Below are 20,542 nucleotides of genomic sequence, written 5' to 3' on the forward strand. Positions count from 1 at the left end.
ATTGTCGGTTGAAGAGCAATGGGTAATTCTGAATTTCCTCGCCTGCTGGACGTTGTACAGCAGATATTCATCGTCAATTAAAGGATGAGTGTGGTAATAGTGCTCTTTCAGGAAACACTGTTAGGAATTTGGTGCGTGAGTTCAAAGCAGGGCGAACGAGTGTGAAAAGTAAGCAAAGGTTTGGACGTCCAAAAACCACCATTTGACGCTAACATTGCTCGTGTTGGAAACTTCATCATGGAAGATAGGCACGTTACCATGCAAGAAATTTATGATACACTGGAGGGCTAACAATGGGAACACTAGCAAGAATAATTACAAACAAACTGGGCCTAAGAAAAGCTTCTTCTGCTGGGCTACACGAATGCTTAATGACGCTCAAAAAGAGGCAAGGATTCGATCAAGTGTTGCAAATTTGACACAAGAAAAGATTTTTTTTAACAAAATGTTTCAATGGGTGAATCACAGATCCCATTATTCAACCCAGAAACAAGAAGGCAGTCGATGCTGTGTAAACACACAGATTAACCACCACCCGAAAAATTTCATCAAGCGGCATTCAATGAGATGTTGTACGCTAACTTCTAGGATTCCAAGGGAGTGATATTATTCTACCCTGTTCCGAAAGGTCGTACAATTACGGGAGAGTATTTTCGTACACTTTTGGATACAGAATTTGTGCTAAAATTGGCTGAGAATCTACCACAAATGCTAAATGAAATTCATCCTTCACATGGACAATGCACTGCCACACTGTGTTAATGTGACCTCATTCTTGGCTGACTACGGTATTGAATTTCTGCCACACCCACCCTACTCACCAGATTTAGCTCCAAATGACTTCTGGTTGTTCCCAAACTTCAAGAATTCTCTTGGTGGATGTCATTTTGCCAGTAGATCATCCCTGGGAATTAATATTTTCCAGTATTTGAAACATACCTCGAAGATGACTATGCCACATGCTATACAAAATGGAGCAATAGCAACTGTATATTAATAAGGAGGGAGAGTTTGTTGAGAAATAGATACGTGTTAGCTCTGTATTTCCTTGTTCTTGAAAATTAGAACGAAACGGCACATACTTTTGGTGTGCGTCTCGTACTTTTGTTTTCTACTGATCAGAATATTCACTGTTAACACTTATGCCTCTGCTATTTGGGTATTAGAATCCTCGTGGTAGTTCGATGTTCCGTCAAGTGTGTCCATCGATCACCTTTCATCTAGCTTTTCTGACGTAAACAAACACAAATCCAGCTTCTTCACTGGTTGGTTCTCTGTGAATGCTTGACAAGATCAAAATTTTGAAGTGCGGTTGTTGTTGCCGGAGTCAATCAAATACGAGTATTAGGGATTTTTCAAAAACTGTAAATGTCAAATGTAGCAATCATTTATCTCATAATGTCAGTGTATTCTTATGTTTTTACCTTCGTAAATGCTCACTGTTTTCTTCCATAATCTATAGAGGTATCTTTTTTTAGATTTGTAAAATCCATTATCAGTTAGAAAACCTGAAACAACGTGACTAACAAGCATAGGCGCCGGAATCTCGGGACACAGACCCTTGATCCCCCTCAATGTTTCAGTGTCATTTTCATGATTTTATTTCTACAAAACAATTTTCCTGACTTAAGGATTTAAAAATTACATTATCCAAATACATTTTCCTTTTGGAAACATAGTATTTACGTAAATCTATTGGAGGTTATTTTTAGCATTAGTTTCTTGTAACAATTACATTCTCTTTTCCAGAATGTTTATAAGTAGGAAGGAAGGTAAATGGTTTTCGCGCTTTTTAAAATTATTTTTTCCAGCTTCAGGTATTTGGTGGTGAGCATTTTTGTCGATTTATTAATACCTTAGTTGTAAGACTTGCATGTTTCTCGCTGTGAAAGATTGTGTCCAAGATTTCTTGTCGTTCCGGTGTTTTATCAGTAACCTTGAAAAGAAGAACATTATTGTGATAATTTGCTGCTTCGACTTTGTGAAAGAAGATTGTTAATTGTAATGATTTTTTAAAAACTAAAGGTGAAAAAGCTGCGAAAATTTGGAACATGGATCATTTGTAATGAGAATCGAAAAAGTTCTGAGTGAATCATCTTTGCCAAATGTTGCAACTGCATTCTGACAGGCTGTCGATGGTTTATTGTCAGACGCGCAGAAACGGGGAAGGAAATATATAAGTGGGAAGAATGACTATAAGAACAGTTAAGAAATGGCGAAATAAGCAGAGCTGGATATTATTGTTTATAAAACAGGTGGGGGGTTCAGATTGAGTTCCCTAAGGCTGCAGGATGTCTAAATTCGTCGTTGATTAAGATCAGTTGGCTTTGAATCAATCAGCCCAATAGTAACAATTCCCTTATTTACCGGAGTTGAGTTCTCTATAATTACTCACTGTTATTTACGAGGTGGTTGGTTACGAATTAAGCAAGTGATAGAGGAATTAACATAGTAATTTAATTTCCTTAACTCTTAGTCAGAGGTAATCTTTACAGAATTCAATAACGCATTAATTTGGTGGAATAAATCATCATCGTCACCTCAGATTACATATTTGTTTATTATTATTTCCTATACGACCCCCTTTCTCCCAAACTTTCATACAGAACTTGAATCTTTTAAGTCAACAAATTTAAACATATAACTTGCCTAGATAAAATAAATGAATCGAAGAATAATTACAGAAACACTTTGCCAGATTATTTGATTCCTTCAATACTTTCTTTAGTCTGTGTTAAAATGTAGAATAATTTCTTCCCCGTCTTCTAAACCACCACCTTCAACAATTGTAATGCCTCATCAATATACGGTAGTAATGAACATATTTCTTGTAGAAAATGATTCATTGCTTCATCTCTTGATTATTTTTGATCCTTTCTACCTCATTCCACATTTCTTTCTCCGTGTACGTTCTGTTTTGGGCTCTCGCTTGTCTTTTGTGCTTTTTTGCTATCTTCTGCTCTCCTCTTGTATGTTCCCATTCTCTTTCTTCTGCTTTTGGTTGGCTTTTTTCTCTCGGCTGTGGCCTGTTCTTCTTCACTACTATAAGTAAAGACCGGATGTTGTGTCAAAATAATATATTTTGTCATTTTTACAAGAAATCGTAAATAAATGTAAATTATTGTGACTATTGACTATATTTGCCATTTTATACTTCTTAAGTTTTGTTTTCTTTTCTATTGGAATACAAGTCTTATTGTTCGTCGTTGTCGCGGAATGCAAATCACTAGTCAGATGAATTTAAGGCTCCTCACCGGCGAAAGAATCATCGTTGATCAACCAATAGCATTACTTTCTGAAGAAAGTGAGTGAGTAAGGGATTACAACTGAATTCCGATAAAATTTCTTCCTTCCTTGTTTGTCTTTTGATATCACTTTGTGTGTTCCATCACCATACCTAAGGTAGAGCTTTCGCAGAATGAAAAAAATATATATATTAATTTTGTAAAAGAGTTTAGAACGGAATGGATGGATCAGTGCTGGTTTGCAAAATTTGTGGGAAATCAGTTCGTGCTTTATCTATCTATCTGTATATCTATATCTATCTATCTATCTACATATATAGTGACAGCATTATTTAAACACAGGGAAACACAAATTAGCATCTAGTGAGAAATGCAGTGTCCATAAAGCAATATAACTTTTATCAGTGTTTGTAAAAGCAACTTGACGCCACTGTCAATTTGCGTATAATTCGTGTAAAGCGTCTATGTTGGCGAACATTCCTCTTTGGAAAGTAGAAAATAAGTTTCTGAGGAGTTTTTTTTTTTTGGGGGGGGGGGACTTTTACGAAACGAGAAATTCCATGGGAATCTACTTTAAGAAAGATATATTGCTCTGCTGCATACTTAGATAGTTGAGAACATCAGATGTGAAGTGGGAGACAGCAATACTATATTTCCATTTCAGTTGATAAAGTAACCGATGCAGTGGAAGATCCATATATAACGTCGTAGTTGGAACTATGGACCTTGAGAAACCATCGAAAAATTTTCTCTCGGCAGTTCATACTGTGGAAAATAGTAATAGTTCCACATATCTTAAGTTATTATCAGTGCTTTGAATTTACTTTTGCCTAATGGAATGAAACATGACAGCGTCCTTCTCTTCCTACTTGATGTAGCATTTGGGTCTTATTTCCCCAAATGCTACAGCTCACGTGCTTAGTACACGCCTTACAGAGGATTCCAGAGACAGATTGTGTATTCATCCCGGACATTGACGAACTTATTCCAAATGTAATATAAGATTTCTTAAATCTCCTGCTAAAGTGAAGGTTTTGAGAGAGATTATCCTGGATATATTGGTGCCTCCTAGTTCAACTGTGACGAAATGAGACACAAGATTAAGTACAACTTATTATGCCGAGCATTTTGAGAATGTTAAGGAGGTCGTCGACACTTTTAAAGTGGAAGTATTTTCCATTCGAATTACTCAGGAGTTGTTGGGATAGACATTTTTTTAACGCATTCATATCTTTCCTTTTTGCCAGATACCAACTTCTGGAAGAACAGACTTTGGAGCTGATGGCGTCTTTGAGTGTGTTTAATTATGTGATAAAGAAAAATGTTTCCAGTATTCTCGATGAAGAAACGTGCAGTGTTGAATACAAAGTATTAACGTCTTGTTAGTAAAAACCATAACCTGCAGAAAACCAGGAACGTTTCCCTGGTGAAAACACACTTGATATTGTTATGGGTCCTAAGGTTATGACATACTTCAAATATTCTCTTGTTACATCAATAGATGGTGAACGATCGTTTCCACCCGTCAAATCCATCTTAACAGACAAACGACAACTTGTGTGTGGACAACGTAAGGAAAATACTTGTGATATCATGCAATCAAAAATGAACTGTGTTGTACACTCCGCGGCAAAAAACCTGCAACATGAGGATGTAAGTTTAATGTGAAACTACGCCTAACAGCACATGGAATGAACATAACGTCTAAGTGGAACGAATCACGCCAGCATAAACCTCGGCCTCCTCCCGTGCACACTTATTTTGGAACAAAAGACTTCGTCATTTCACAATAAACTTATATGCTCATGTTGCAGGTTTTTTGCCGCGCATTGTACATTTGGTGTGACCGCGTTAACAAGTGCCAAGATAGAACGTACGTAATACAACTTGATTTTTTTCTTTTTTAACGTAGTATTGGTTCCGGTATTCATTAGTATATTTTCTCTATAATTTTATGCTTATGATACTAATATTTCAAAGATTTGTAATTTTCTTCCTCTTCGTTTCGATGTCTTCTGGTTATTCATTCTTTGAAGTCATAGTTTTTATATTGTTAATTACTGCTATTTAAATCCTTAGAAGATCAAAGTATTTCATGTAATTTGGTAAATTAATGACACAAGTACAATGAATATATTAATTTTTGCAATTGAAATTGTCATTTTAAGTGCAATTTACTAAATTTATTTTGTCATTTTTATTAATTAATTAATTAATTAATTTATTTATTTATTTATCGACACAACAGGCATTACTTCCCAATTACAGTGTCTACATATAATACATAATTTTAAGTTACAATGATAATAAGACTTGAATTAAAATGATACAGTTCCCTTGATTTTTTTTTTTTAATTACAAAATACGCAGTATTACTCTTTTGAACAACCTTTCAGAACTATTAAATATATCTACATTTTTATAATCCTTACTGATTTTATTGTATGTACGACAAATTCTCGATGTAGATGACATATGGCGTCTCGTAGTGCATTTGTACGTGCCATCCTGTAGTAGAACAGGCCACTATTTTCCTTGCATGTTTTGAGGGTTGGAACCTGGATCATTATCTTTCCAATTATGTCTGTACAGTCTATTTTGTTGTGCAAAACTCTGTGTAAGAAATTTTACCATCTTGCTTTTTTTTTTTTTTTTTTTTTTTTTTTAAACCATAACTTACGGACTTCAATTAAAGAAACCATCAGCAGCTTGTCGTTGGATCTCTTCTTCGAACACTTCACTTTTTCTTCCTTTCAGCGTTGTCAGTGTGCAGTAACTTTAGTATGCTGATATCTGCACTCCGGAACTCTTCCTGTGAAGATATAACATTTTTTCCGTGATTAATATCAGGTAAAAACCTCTTCAAACCTTTCCAAATACCAAAAGGTGTACTTCATCTGTATGAGGTGTCTTATCTCATTTTTTTTTCTCTGATACAAATTCAGTCGAATCTTATCTTAGCAAGTTAAACATGCCTCGGACTTTTTGTATCCATACGACGTTCTTTGCACCTTCCATATATGGTTGGATTCCCTCATTGTCTGTATGTTTGGTGCTTTTCTGATCTTGTTTGACCTTACACGCTTAAGCAAAATGGATTTCTGCTGAACAAAGGAAGCATCGTTTGCCCCAGGCTGGACACTTATCCTTTGGGATGAACTTTTCTACATCTCTTGTGCCCAAGTACAAATAGACTGGGATGGAGGTGGAGAAAATGAGCTTGACGGTCTCTCCGTTTTTATGACATTTGTCTCTGATGCTTTCCCACCTCTGTTCGGTGCCCGTCTTGAGAAATGTAGCTTTTTGTTAGAAATAATAATAAAAATCGTCTGACCTACTTCACTGACAGATCCACTCTCTACTAAAACTTTAGCTTTTGTTCAGCTTTATGTCTTCTAGCCGTTTCATTACGAGACCTAAATACAAATTGGTCCCGCAAGATATGTTCCAAGTAGGCTGCCAAATTGCAATACGACGTTTGCTTTCTTAGGCTTAACACAAAACTGCAATGTTTTTTAAGGTATCTTCTGTCATATGGCAAGACCGTTGATATGCACATTTGTTACAAACGTTGTAAGTACGACTGTGGCTTATCAGCTTCGACATCTAATAAAAGTTCCAATAAAGAAAGCAAAGCCTGTTACTTCTTCTCTTCTGACTATCTGGAAGTGTGAATTCACATTTAAACTGCACCAAGTGTTGTTTTACGGGACAGTTACGAATTAAGCTAGTAGTATGAGAACTACATATAACAGTTCAATGTTGCAATAATTTACTCAACTCTAATCGGAGATAGTCTTATCATAATTCAGTAATGTATTAACTTATGAAACAAACCAACCAGCTTTCACCATAACTTACATACTTATCTATTATTCTTTACTACTTTAGTCTCTTTGATCGAAATCTTCATACAGAACTTGTTCGATAAATATAAGCAGAAAACTCACCTGGCCACAACTGAATAGCGTAGTTGCAAAGACAGATTATTTTATTCTTTCAATACCTACGAGACAAAAGTTGAGGTTACCTCGTCTGGAAGAAGTGTTTTGAACGCGATTTCTCGTCTTGCAAAGTGTATCTGTTTCTGTTAGAAGATCTCTGTCTCATCTCGTCTCTTCGGTAACCCTGAGTCCCCCCACTGTTTTCTTCGCTTCGACGCTTATGCTGTCAAGAATGTCAGTCTTTATATTTTTATCTGACAAAACTAAGACTACATCCACTATGTGAAACGTATTCATCAAAATGTACAATTAGTACTTACCTTATTGTATACCTAATTTTGAGGCTAACAAGAGCGACATCAATTCGATGACCATTTGGGTAAGGCACTGCTGAAAACTTTACGTGTGAACCTCATGTAGAATATCTGGTATTTTAGCATAAATTCTAATACGAGGAGCGTTATTTTTTATGTCAGGGACTAGTTCTATCATAAAACTTTCGCCTGTTGAAGAAATACGCAACTTGTACAAAACATAGTAGCACAGTGTTTCATAACAAATGTGTTCACCAATGATGTTTTGACATCTCCATTTAACGCCTGATTTAGGTAGTTCTTCATCTTACCAATATCTAGCACGTGAGCATATCGTGCGTAAACAATTGAACCTTTTCAGGCAATTAACACAGCTTTTCCTTGCTGGAGAAATAAATTTAAAGATCACAATCTTTGCCATTTATGGTTATGACTGTAGTCATAGCGAAGGATTCTGTATTTTCATAATATAATACAATTCAACATTGGCAGTTCATGATGCTCTCAATTGGAACTGTATTGAGTTTATTAACAGCTAATGATAAATGTAGTATGTATGTATTGCAGCTATTTTCATTCTCACGGAAGTTCAATTATTTACGAGTAAATTCTTTTAAAGTATCGGATTTTCATTAAAACTACTTATTGTAGTTGAAATTAATCTGCTGTGTGTCAAATTTTATGCGTTTATATGTTTATATATATATAATAGTTGATAAATTTGGTATATAATAACTTTGATTTTAAAGCACCATAGCATTTTAAAAGTGCTAAGAAAACTGATTATGTGGTATTGTGCCTAGCTGGTGAATTTGTATGTATGTTTGATATATTTTAAGGTACTAAGTATTTATAAAACAGCTTTTTATGATGACTTTTTCGTTATTGTACGAGTATGTCTTTAACTGCCATCTTAAGCTTATGTCTTTTGAAGTGGTAATTAATAATAGTTTGTGCCCAGGGCCGGATCTAGGATGTTCTGACGGGGGGGAGGGGGTGCACCAATAACTACCAAAGTAACCAATCAGATTGAAACACTTCAAAATGACATGTCACAATTCTTTACCCCTAACAACGCTGATGCATAGAATGGAGGGGGGTTAAAGAGGGTCGCAAGTGGCATGCAGGAAAAGAAATGTTCTCTCCTCATGGTTTCATTTTACTCCCCTAGTTGAGAAATGTTATTTAGTGTTGCTTGATGAATCCTTTTCTTTCAACCCATAGAAAATCGACTTAAACTATTGCTTTCGCAATATTCCGCTTTCTTTTAAGCCCAAAACGGAAACATGACGGCAGAAAGTTTCGGAAAGTGTTGCCATTTTCACTGCTAGCTTCTCATTTTAGATAATGTACAGTATATCTACAACGAAGGAGGGTGCACGTACACCGGTGCACTTTCCTTAAATCCGGCCCTGTTTGTGCCCCACAGATATTAACCATTTCTGTTTAACGATTACACTTTTTCAGATGGACAGTTCGTGTTAAAAAAAAAAAAAAAATACACAATATACCTACGTATATAAAATGGCTCACGTGAATTATTCGGTTAGTTAAGCATGTCTATTGGAAAAAAAAAAGAGAGAGATAAAAGAAAAATACTGTAAACAGGATGGAAAGTAAAATACAATATTTAATCTAAAATATAGAAACATTATCCAACATTGTGTCCTTTGGTTTTCTTAGCTCTTCCGTTTCCACCCACATTCTTATTACACTAATTATTATCATTATCATTCACTTTCATTAATAATCCGTCTGCTTTAACGGGAAACAGCATAATCGTGGAATGTAAAACTAACATTTTCATTCCATTTAACATTAACGTTATTTACGATCAACCGTAATAATACTAATAATGATAAAGAAATATAAAGTTTTACTGTTACAAATCTCAATCACTTCTCACAAGGAAATATTAAACAACGTATGATACTCAAGTGAATTTTAAAAATTTTATTTATTTATTTACTTTAAAAAATATTACGAGTTTTCCGTCTATCTAACAGAAATCATATACAGTATATGTTTCGCCCTCCCCCTGTTTCTTTAGCCTTAACGAATGCTCTGGTTTCGATAAAACAAGATCTTTCTTAACTCGTGCGTTTAAGAGCTTAACTATTTAGTGAGATTGTCTAATGTAATGCAGTGTCATATATTCTTTCGTGGACGTTGTAAAAGAATTGAACTGAAGTATTTTACATAGTAAATATTGCAAATTTAGGCTTCTCTTTTAGACTAAACTTAAAACTTTAGATACGTATATACTATATTAACATTCAATCCCAATATCTCTTTTCATAGCGTTATGTTATATTCTTCTGGATTATATGAAAAAAAAAAAAATTAGATGGTTGACAAGCTAAACATTGGTTTCGAGTGTATAAGCCAAGATAACGTTACAGGAAGCAATGAAAAAAGGGGCAGCAAAGGTATGTTTTACATGCTGAATTAGATACCTTGGATTGAAAGCATCGAGCGTAACAAGTGTTCCTTTCTCAAGGTCAGGAGGCCTCAGTTGGTTGTCATTCTATGAACTTAATTCTTGTAGTGCCACTTGCATGCATTCTCCCATTCGGTCTTGATGTATTTGAGAACACAACTTTGAGCAGGCAATGGATCAAAATTAAAATATGATAGAGAACGTTGCGTAGCTACTTCAACGTGATGTTGCAGGATCATTTTAAAATCCTTGATTTCCTACTGCGTACGTATCATTTTCTTCATGTACCTTCTCGAAAAAGGATGTTTTCGACCACCAAAACCATAGTTATTTGTCTCTGGTATCACGTAAAATGTCTTCTATGTCGAAGTAAAACCATTCTTTCTGATCATCCATCCATCCTTTCCTTCTTCTTGCTCTTCAGCGCTCTGCACGGATTGGTCTTCTTTATCTACTTTTGTTTGTTTGGACCCGTAGCGAGTCTCTAGCTTACATAATAAGTGTCGTGTTGTAATCGTCACTGTTGTTATTATTTCCCAAAAGTCATTAGGTTCATTCACTACAACACTCTGCTGGTCGTCCTAGTCCTTAGTTCTAGGATTAGGAATTAGATTTCTGGGCTGTCGGCATCGAAGGCCATTTAGCCCGTCACGTACATGAGGGATGACGTCCCTCGGCGAGCACACTATCCGGGGAAAGGCAAAGAAGGAAGCGGCCTGGGACCATTATGTTAGGTACCATCTCGGTATTTGCCTGGTGTGAATGAAGAATACCCAGGAAAAATTCCATTCAGGATGGTTGGTCTTAAAAAGTCTGTTACAACTTTCGGACCGATTGTCCCCACCGGGAATCGAACCCGGGGCCACTCGCACAAAAGGCGAGAGCGTTAGCAACTACGCTACACGGAGCCACGAATTTTCCTCCTTCATAGCATCCATTAATTGTAATCGTCTTCCCCATCCTCTCTTACTTTCCACAGTTCCTTCCATCACACTATCCTAAATACCTTGGAATACTGCTTTTTGTGAATCAGTAGAGTCATGTCAGTACTGGGTTTAGTCAGGGGCATCCGCCCAGCGTCGTGAGGCTAATTGGGGGTGTTACTTGAAACAAAGAAGTAACGAACTCTGGTCTAAAAACCACCTTTAACGGCGAGGGGAGCCGATGTGCTCATCACACATCGCCACGAATATATCAGTGCCAGAAGCCAAGTGTTAGGCCCTGGCCCCCAAAAATAACGTTGCGCCAGAAGTTTAGTTTCTATTACACCGCTAACAAGACGATACTTAGACAATGCTCTAATTTCTTTCCCTCTCTTAACTGTTTCGAATATTGTTCTTTCCCCAACAATTTCTCATTGGATTTTATTCTCAAATACTTATTTTATCTGTTCTTCTCCATACCCACATTTTAAACGCTTCCAGCCATTTTCTTTCGCTCATCCGTAATATCCACATTTCTACCTCATACCGTAAAACACTCAACACAAAAGATTTTAACGAATCTTTTCCGTACTTTTACTTAACCGCCCACAAAATATGTTTCTTTCTTTTCTTCTCAAAGGCCTCTTTTATCATTCCCAGTCTTGTTTTTATTTACTGTTCACAATTCAGGTTTTCACTAATAATAATTTCTAGGTACTAACTTAGGTCACTTATTCTACTTTTTGCCACCCCTCCCTCCCAGCTTCTATAGTTGACAAAGTTCCCTTCCGTTCCAATCACCATTGCTTTCGACTTTTTAACGTTTATTTTCATTTTTTGTTCTTCACATATTTCCTTTAAATTGTTTAATATTCTGTTAGTTTTTCAGATTCGTGTATGTCATATAATCTTAAAAATTAGTACATATAATTTTCTGTTCACACACCAAAATACCATATTGTCTTTGTAGACGACTGCTTTAAATAGATATTAGGTAATTTTGATAAAAGACACATGGCATTATACTTTCTGCGTATAATGTAACCTTTGGTGTCGAGATGGAAATGGGGAAGCGGTGTTTCGGAATATCGAATGTGCCGTTCCATGAAGTTGTACGAATGGTCAGTAAAATTTGGATCTTAGGAGTTTAGGAGCTATGAAAGGTGCTGAAAGTCCGCATATTCCCCCTTAGAACCATTTCATTATGGGACACACATGCATGAATTAGGATGCGTTACCTTGGTACATACCATCGCCATGTAGAAGAAGAGCAACCTAGTGAGAGATACTCAGTCTGCCAGGAGATCGCAATATTGATCACCAGTCATGCGTTAGTTTACTAAGAGGACTAGGTTTTCCCATTTGAACATGTCTCACGCCATATATACTCTTCCACTTGCACTGTGACACCATCCACGAGGGCTTCAGCGTTTCATATGATTTCCGTCAAATAGATCACGCCTTCCACGAAGTGGAATAAAAATTCGTGATTCATCAGAGACTTCAAGTGTTATGTTGTCCAGTTACTATATATATCTTTGAAGTAGGCAGGTCGCTGATATTCCTGAATCTTGGTGGATAGGAGAGCGGGTGACACCAATGGCACCTGCTGGAATAACCCATATGAGCGAGTGTGCATTATGAGGGATATACACTATGTGATCAAAAGTATCCGGACACCCCCAAAACATACGTTTTTCATATTAGGTGCATTGTGCTGCCACCTACTGCCAGATACTCATTATCAGCGACCTCAGTAGTCATTAGACATCATGAGAAAGCAGAAGGGGCGCTCCGCGGAACTCAAGGACTTCAAACGTGGTCAGGTGATCGGGTGTCAGAAGTCTGTACGCGAGATTTCCACACTCCTAAACATCCCTAGGTCTACTGTGTCTGATGTGATAGTGAAGTGGAAACGTAAAGGGACACATACAGCAGAAAAGCGTACAGGCCGACCTCGTCTGTTGACTGACAGAGACCGCTGACGGTTGAAGGGGGTCGTAAAGTGTAATAGCCAGACACCTATCCAGACCATCACACAGGAATTCAAAAACTGCATTAGGATCCACTCCAAGTACTATGACAGTTAGGCGTGAGGTGAGAAAACTTGGATTTCATGGTCGAGCGGCTGCTTATAAGCCATACATCACGCATGGAAATGCCAAAAGACGCCTCCCTTGGTGTAAGGCGTCGATTGAACAGTGGAAAAGCGTTATTTGGAGTGACGAATCACGGTACACAATGTGGCGACCCGATGGCAGGGTGTGGGTATGGCGAATGCTCGGTAAACGTCATCTGTCAGCGTGTGTAGTGCCAACAGTAAAATTCGGAGGTGTTAGTGTCATGGTGTGGTCGTGTTTTTCTTGGAAGGGGCTTGAACCCCTTGTTGTTTTGCGTGGCACACTCACAGCGCAAGCCTACATTGATGTTTTAAGCACCTTGCTTCCCACTGTTGAAGAGCAATTCGGGGATGGCGATTGCATCTTTCGACACGATCGAGCACCTGTTCATACTGCACGGCCTGTGGTGGACTAGTTACCCGACCATAACATCCCTGTAATGGACTGGCCTGCACAGAGTCCTGACTTGAATCCTATAGAACACCTTTGGGATGTTTTGGAACGCTGACTTCGTGCCAGGCCTCACCGACCTACATCGATACTTCTCCTCAGTTCAGCACTCCGTGAAGAATGGGCTGCCATTCCCCAAGAAACCTTCCAGTACCTGATTGAAAGTATGCCTGCGAGAGTGGAAGCTGTCATCAAGGCTAAGGGTGGGCCAACACTATATTGAATTCCAGCAGTACCGATTGAGGGCGCCACGAACTTGTAAGTCATTTTCAGCCAGATGTCCGGATACTTTTGATCACATAGTGTATTTTTTAGCTACCATAGTTGTATTTGATACTCAACTGCTTCACCGCGTTATGCTCGTCATGTTCAACTACTTGGCTCACGCTTACCCCAACAGTCAACCTTGTGCCTTCCTCTGCAGATTTTTTGACTGTTCGTCGCTTTCCCATGTTCACAGCAGTCCTGGTACACTCTCATTACGACTTTCTTGAATACTCGACTACTGCCGTTTGCACGATCGAGACTTCACAATTTCTTCTTTGTCAAGTCCTACTATACCTCGGCATTTAGCCATCATGCTTGAGCTTTCAACTTAGATCCGTTGCTTTGCACTACTGGAATGCGTGCTGCGTCAACACGAATCTTGACATGTGACAAGATCTAATTCTCTGTTTAAGGTCGACTTGTATTTTAAATATGATCCTTCGCGCTCTAACTCAGTTTCCTTGAGCAGTCTCATCACCATATTCCACCCACTTGATCACATGCATTTTCTGAAACAGTATACTGCAAATACTTCTCTTTTTCGTCAGATTTTTAATAAAACAATGGTACCTCTTTTGTCCTTTACTTTTCGAAACCGAAACAGTTTCTCTTCATTTTCTGTGGCACATAGTCGTGATCAGTTTTCGAAGTAAGTTTTCGCCATATGATATTAGGCCAATTGTTCTGTAATCCTCGCACCTCTTATGTTCGTTTTTTTTCTTTTGAATTAATCGCAGTTTGTAAGAAATCATCTACTCTTTCTCCCGTTTCATGTAATTCATAGCATTTTAAATCTGTATTTTCATTAAAGTTTCTTGTTTCAAAAAAAAAAAAAAAAAAAAACAGTTATGTCTTTCGTTATAAAGATTCAAGTCAACACAAACCATTACTGTGTTGCTTCCGCTAAGCATGTTGTAATTTCGTATCTTTGCTAAGATAAAGGCGAATTTTATTATTTCAGGACAAGTTAATAACTTACATATACCAGAATCCGAGTATACTGTATGTCAAGAGTCAGCAAACTCAAAACGTAAATGCTGTGAAATACGTCAGGACATGGTGGAAGCTGGGAAGATTTGCTTTAATTTTGTAATGTCAGGGTTGCGAAATATATGTAGGATATTAAATTTTTGTACATTTAATCAACCTTGTCCATTTTCATTAAACGTGACTTAATTAGGTGGACAATGATGATGCGCATCTGCGAGACAGCTGCTAGCAACAGTATTGGTGGCATGCTTGCCATTATTTAAAAAAACATGGATGTTCACAATTCAGACTTTATATCCTTATACAATAATTCTGTGATTGACCATCAGGTGTCTTTTGTGATATCGATGAAGTTCAATTACGTTTAATGTGTTTTGTGTAATGTGTGTGTTCAATGTGAATTATGTTCAATTTCATATTTGCTTCTTCTTCTTTCTTAAACTCTTATAACATATTACAGCAATTGTCATTAGATGACTATAATTATTTGAACTTGTGAAATTTTCTCAATGTCTAGCCTTAATTCCCGCACAAAGAGTTCTTATTCATCCTATGTAATTTCTGAGTTAAAGTGCCTTGAACTCAGACCTTTAAGACGCCCCATGTAATGAAACTGAAGGCAGATCGAGCAGACAAATAGGAGTCAGTAAATTGATGTATTCAACATGCTTAACATTTACTTAAAAGAGTTCTTCATATAAAGAGAAACGTTACAGCCGTTTTTGTTACATTAATTTCTAATCTCTATCTTTGCAGTATTACGTAGATATCCTCCAAAAAGCTTTGTTTGATTGAAGTGCTATTAATGTACTTCAGTATTATGAACCAGTTATGACACTTCTGCTTCATAGTCTATTGAGAGAATAGATAGTTATTTTTTGTGTAGGATGATTAAAAATTGAAGGATTTTAAAAGAGTTCAGGAAGAAATTTGTAAGATTGTTCCAACAAAGATGTAGCAATATGTAATGCTATGTAACTCCCCTATTAAAAATATTTTAAGTGCGAGTTTGTAGGATTCTGCAGCCAGAAGGCTTGGCGGCCTTGATTGCTTTTTAGTTGGTTGTCCGTCATGAGTTTGTCAGACAAGAGCAACACGAGCTGTAACTGATTCTATTCCTGGTGACTTGTTCTAGTGGTGCAGCACTCAACCTTCAAACCAGATGGTTCAAGTTAATAAGCGCGGGCGCAGAGTCAAGGAAAGAAGAGAAACCTGTTTTATTTTTCTAACCATTGTATCATAAATATATTGCAGTTTCATATAGTGAATACATATAATATTAAAGTGTGTGTTGTTCTCTGGTGAAGAGAGAAATGAATTTTTGAATTAAGACAAAGACGGAAAAAAAAAATAATAAAACATGTTATCAACGTAAACGAAAAGATCGTGGAATTTACTCTAGCCAGAGTTCAAGATTATGTATTTGTCCAGCATCCATTATTTCTGTTGTGTATAAATGTAACCACAACTGCAGTAATGTTATTTCATATTTTTCATGCTGAACGCTTTTCTTTGCTTCCACCTTCAGAATTAATGAACACGTGTATGCCTATCTACTTGGCTTTCACAACTTGTTTAATATTTATTGATAAAATTAATTCACTGTTACAGTATAATAGGATTATCTTCGAGAATTTTAAGGTTTTAAGGAGGGAGGACGCCATACACTCAAGAATACGGAGTCTGACACTTTACTGTCATCGGGCGATTTAATGCTTGTGTATGCTGATCATCGTGGCTCAAGGATAATCTTTTCCAACATTCACGAAATCAGTTGATTTGAGTTTCAATGTGCGAGTGGTTTGAATAGCCCTGATAACAATAGTAGATTGTGCTGTCGTTTCCTTAATTTGTTCCCTTCTACTTTCATCCTCGATAAGCTTTGGAATAAACCAATGATAAGCTACTTAATTCTTCGTTTTAAAGACAGAAGTTTATTGTCTCTGTGTTCGTTTCTCTGTACGGACCCCATAATTTCTCAACTTCAGAGCATCATATCTCCCTTATTTGGTAACACTGATAACCCAGCTTTTGCTTATTTTCTTTCATGTTTTATGTCAATTGTTTTAATATAAAATAGTATACATTCTATTTGAAAAACTATAGGTTTGTGTTGGGATGGCAACACTGCTTTTGTGACACTACTGCCGTGATGTTGGTCACGTGTCCCCCTCCCGTAGGTATCAGGTTACCTGCACACATTTTTCATTTTCTGCCTTTTTCCGGTGTTTTTGGGGTGTAACTCGGCACAGTCTCACCCGGTCACTGCTTGGTATATGTATTATTCGTAGAAGATAAACAAGGCATTTCCGCACCGAGTGACTATCACCACGATGATTAGCGATCTACAATTAGTCAGGGTACCAGTTTTCGTAAATATCCAGTTGTCACAATTTGCATACGTCCCTTGTAAGTAGTACTCAGCAATTTCTGCAGACATGTAAACCTGATGACTACAATATTTTAATATAATCCTAATTTAATTTTTACTATAAAATTAATTAACTACTTTTTCCTGTTTTTATTTTCTAGATTTTTATTATTTATTTTATTTTGAAACACATTTCAGGCTGTACAAATACGTAAATCCGTTGACAATACTTTTACAATATTTTCACGTAATTTTCATGGTAGCTAATCGTTTTACTGTAAAATTCATTTATTGTTTTTTGCTATGTATCCTATTCCGTTATACAACTAAAATAGGTCTAAAATTGGCATGTACAGTATAACACCCAGGGTATCATGATTTAGTTTTGTTTAGCATTTCTTGATAGATTTCAAGAACTGATTGTGAAAATATCAATAAATAAATAAATAAATAAATAAAATTTAAAAAATGAAATAAAAATAAAAATGACCTATCAACAGAATAAAAAATAAAACTAATGCTTTTATAAAATGCAACCAAAAGGAGATTTTTTAATGAGATAAAATGAAGAAATGACAGGAAGACAAACATTGGACGTGAATTAATGTTGAAGTGACTTCTTAAAGCATTGAAACTTTAACCTTCAACTTTAGGGAGATCGCCCAACACTGCCATTTTATTCATTTACCCAATATGAAAAAAGGAAACTTTGCGCTTTTTGTGTGCATTTTATAAAAGCATTGGTTTTATTATTTTGTATGTTTTATAGAGGCATTGTTTTTGATTTTTTTTTTTTTTTTTTTTTTAACGCACGAGTCTATCATAAATTCCTTCATTGAATTGTGTACAGGGTTGCAATTTTTCTTGTGCCCTGTTTCGGGTGAAAGCAATCACTAGAAGTTTTAGGACATTCGAAATTGTCACGATAAAATTAGGACTGTGAGCAGCCGAGCTATGGAGAATCATGTGCGAATTGTCAGCCACTGGCGCAAATCCATGGGGTGAGTAGGACATGTCCCCTCCAATCTTGGAACTGGGGAGGACTGTCCCCCCAATAATCCGATTTGAAATGTGCTTTTTGGGGAAAAAATGTAATGATTTGTGTCTGATTGCCACAAAGAAAACTGAGATGAAATTGATGTCTCCCCCTCAAATCTACCCGCCTCCCAAAGATGAAGACAACTGTGCTCCCTGATCCTCCACAGGATTGTTCTCAACTTCACAAATATTTTGAGATCGCTTAACAACATCAACAAAAAAAAAAACAACAACAAAAAAAAAACGGTCTTACGTGTTCCCCCCACCCCCAAAGTAGAAGACAGATTTGCGCCGCTGTTGTCAGCCACATACGATACGAAGTAAAACATTGGTTCTTTCAGTTCAGCTACAGTACAATATCACAATTCATTACAGAAACATGACGTGCAAAACTTAAGATCATATTGAATCACCTTGTATAATTTGAGAGAAAAATCTGTCTTAAATGTTACAGGTGAGTCCGTGTGTAACATCCGGTGCTTCTGCGTGGAGTAGGAAATACATAAAATTCTAAATGACAGAGGTGGAGGAGGTTTGTGAATACTTAAAGGGAAAGTAAGATTTCTTTGTTCTAAAGGATTGTATTTTAATACGCGTAGACAACCGGAAGATGTTATAAACTGTCTGTATATGTATTTCACCCGTTCATCATTCCATCGTCATTTTTGTTTGTTTTTTCAGCTTATGCACTTCGGTATTACATAAAAAAATGTGATTCTTTTCTTGCAAGTGTTTCATATTTACTGTCAAAACTATCAAAACATTTCATAATCTTCCTTCATGTATTCCTAATTTTTATTAATCAGAATTTCATTTATCAAATGACAGTTTGATAGCATTTAGTGAATGCTATTAATTTTCGACTTCTAGTTTTGATGGTACATATTACAGGATTCCAGGGGAGTTTAATTGCTGAATTTGACAGATCCAACCTCATATTTAATAAGAGACAACAATAATTGACATTTCTTTACCTAATTAAAAATAGTTATCATGCGTTATTAGTGCTCTCAAACGGGTCGGGTTGACCCGACCCGACCCGTGACCCGACCCGACCCGAGTCGGGTCGGGTCAGCTCGGGTCGGGTTACGGGTCGGGTCGGGTCAGGTCAGCTCGGGTCGGGTTGTCGGGTCGGGTCAGTCGGGTCAGCTCGGGTCGGGTTATCGGGTCGGGTCACTCGGGTCGGGTTGTCGGGTCGGGTCAGTCGGGTCAGCTCGGGTCGGGTTATCGGGTCGGGTCACTCGGGTCGGGTTGTCGGGTCGGGTCAGTCGGGTCAGCTCGGGTCGGGTTGTCGGGTCGGGTTATTCGGGTCGGGTTGTCGGGTCGGGTCAATCGGGTCACTCGGGTCGGGTTATCGGGTCGGGTCACTCGGGTCGGGTTATCGGGTCGGGTCAGTCGGGTCGGGTTGTCGGGTCAGTCGGGTCGGGTTGTCGGGTCGGGTCAGTCGGGTCAGTTTACTTTGGTCAACTAATTTTAGGTTGAGCTTAAACTCGGCTGGAGTCGAAAACTGCTGTTTTACACTACCTGCGTAATTAAAAATAGCAATTTTCAATTTATTTTATAGAAGCCATAAATGTATTTTGAACACTTGCAGCTAGTGTTTTTATGGTAAATGCTTATTTTTGTACTTGTGTGTATTTTAATTTTTAAATGTGGAAGATTGATTTTACCAATCGACTGTAATATTAACATCTATGCCAATATGGAGTCTGGATTTAGAACAAAACTAGAAGTTGTTTAAGCAAGGCAAAAAGAAAGATTGGATATGGACGACCAAGCCCAAGCAGGGCAGCGGTAGCTCAGTGGTAGAGAATTCATCTCTGGTGCATGGTGTCCATGGTTCGATCCCAGCTTGTGTTAAGTAGGCTTTGTGGTGGAGAAACGCCGTGTAGTGGGTTTTCTCGGGGTTCTCCTGTTTCCTCCCACTTTCTTCATTCCACCATTTTATTCATTTCTCATGGTCACCATATCCCTTAGCCTCGAAGCAGAATCGAGGGACCTTAAACTCAGGGGTGTAGCTAAGGGGGGGCATCGGGTCCAGGCCCCCCAAATGGTTTCCTGCCCCCCCCCCAAATGACCAGCTTTAAAAACATCATAGTAAAATTATCTCGCTTCCTTCATTTAAAAGTAACAAAATTATTGACAATAATATACGGTAAAATAGTATGGAGAAATATTGTTTTTCCATACCGATCGAAAAATAGGATACATTTTTGTGACAGCAGATTACACAATTTACTGCGATTTATATTTGACAGTTTAAAGACAAACATTTTAACAAGATATTATAAATACAGCCATAAAACAAAGGTACTAAACTGATTTGTAAGTACATTATATTTTTATATGCTTTAACAAGTATTTTAAAAGACAGAGAATGGAAAATTTGGTGAGAAACAATGTTTTTATTCAGTTTGGATTTCATTCGCTCTCTTTTATT

At 37.2% G+C, this 20,542-nt stretch overlaps 1 protein-coding gene and 1 non-coding gene across 3 annotated transcripts in view; one reads left to right on the forward strand and one right to left on the reverse strand.

The window, feature by feature from the left end:
* LOC145692226 (max dimerization protein 1-like) overlaps positions 1–20,542 on the forward strand; it is a 291,446-nt gene that overhangs the window by 170,981 nt on the left and 99,923 nt on the right. The window lies entirely within an intron of this gene.
* TRNAK-UUU (transfer RNA lysine (anticodon UUU)) lies at positions 10,779–10,853 on the reverse strand. The gene has a single exon. It is a non-coding gene; the product is annotated as a tRNA-Lys (tRNA).

The sequence above is a fragment of the Thermobia domestica genome, chromosome 1 (genome assembly GCF_964235325.1).
Source record: "Thermobia domestica chromosome 1, izTheDome1.hap1.1, whole genome shotgun sequence".
Taxonomy (NCBI): Eukaryota; Metazoa; Arthropoda; class Insecta; order Zygentoma; family Lepismatidae; genus Thermobia; species Thermobia domestica.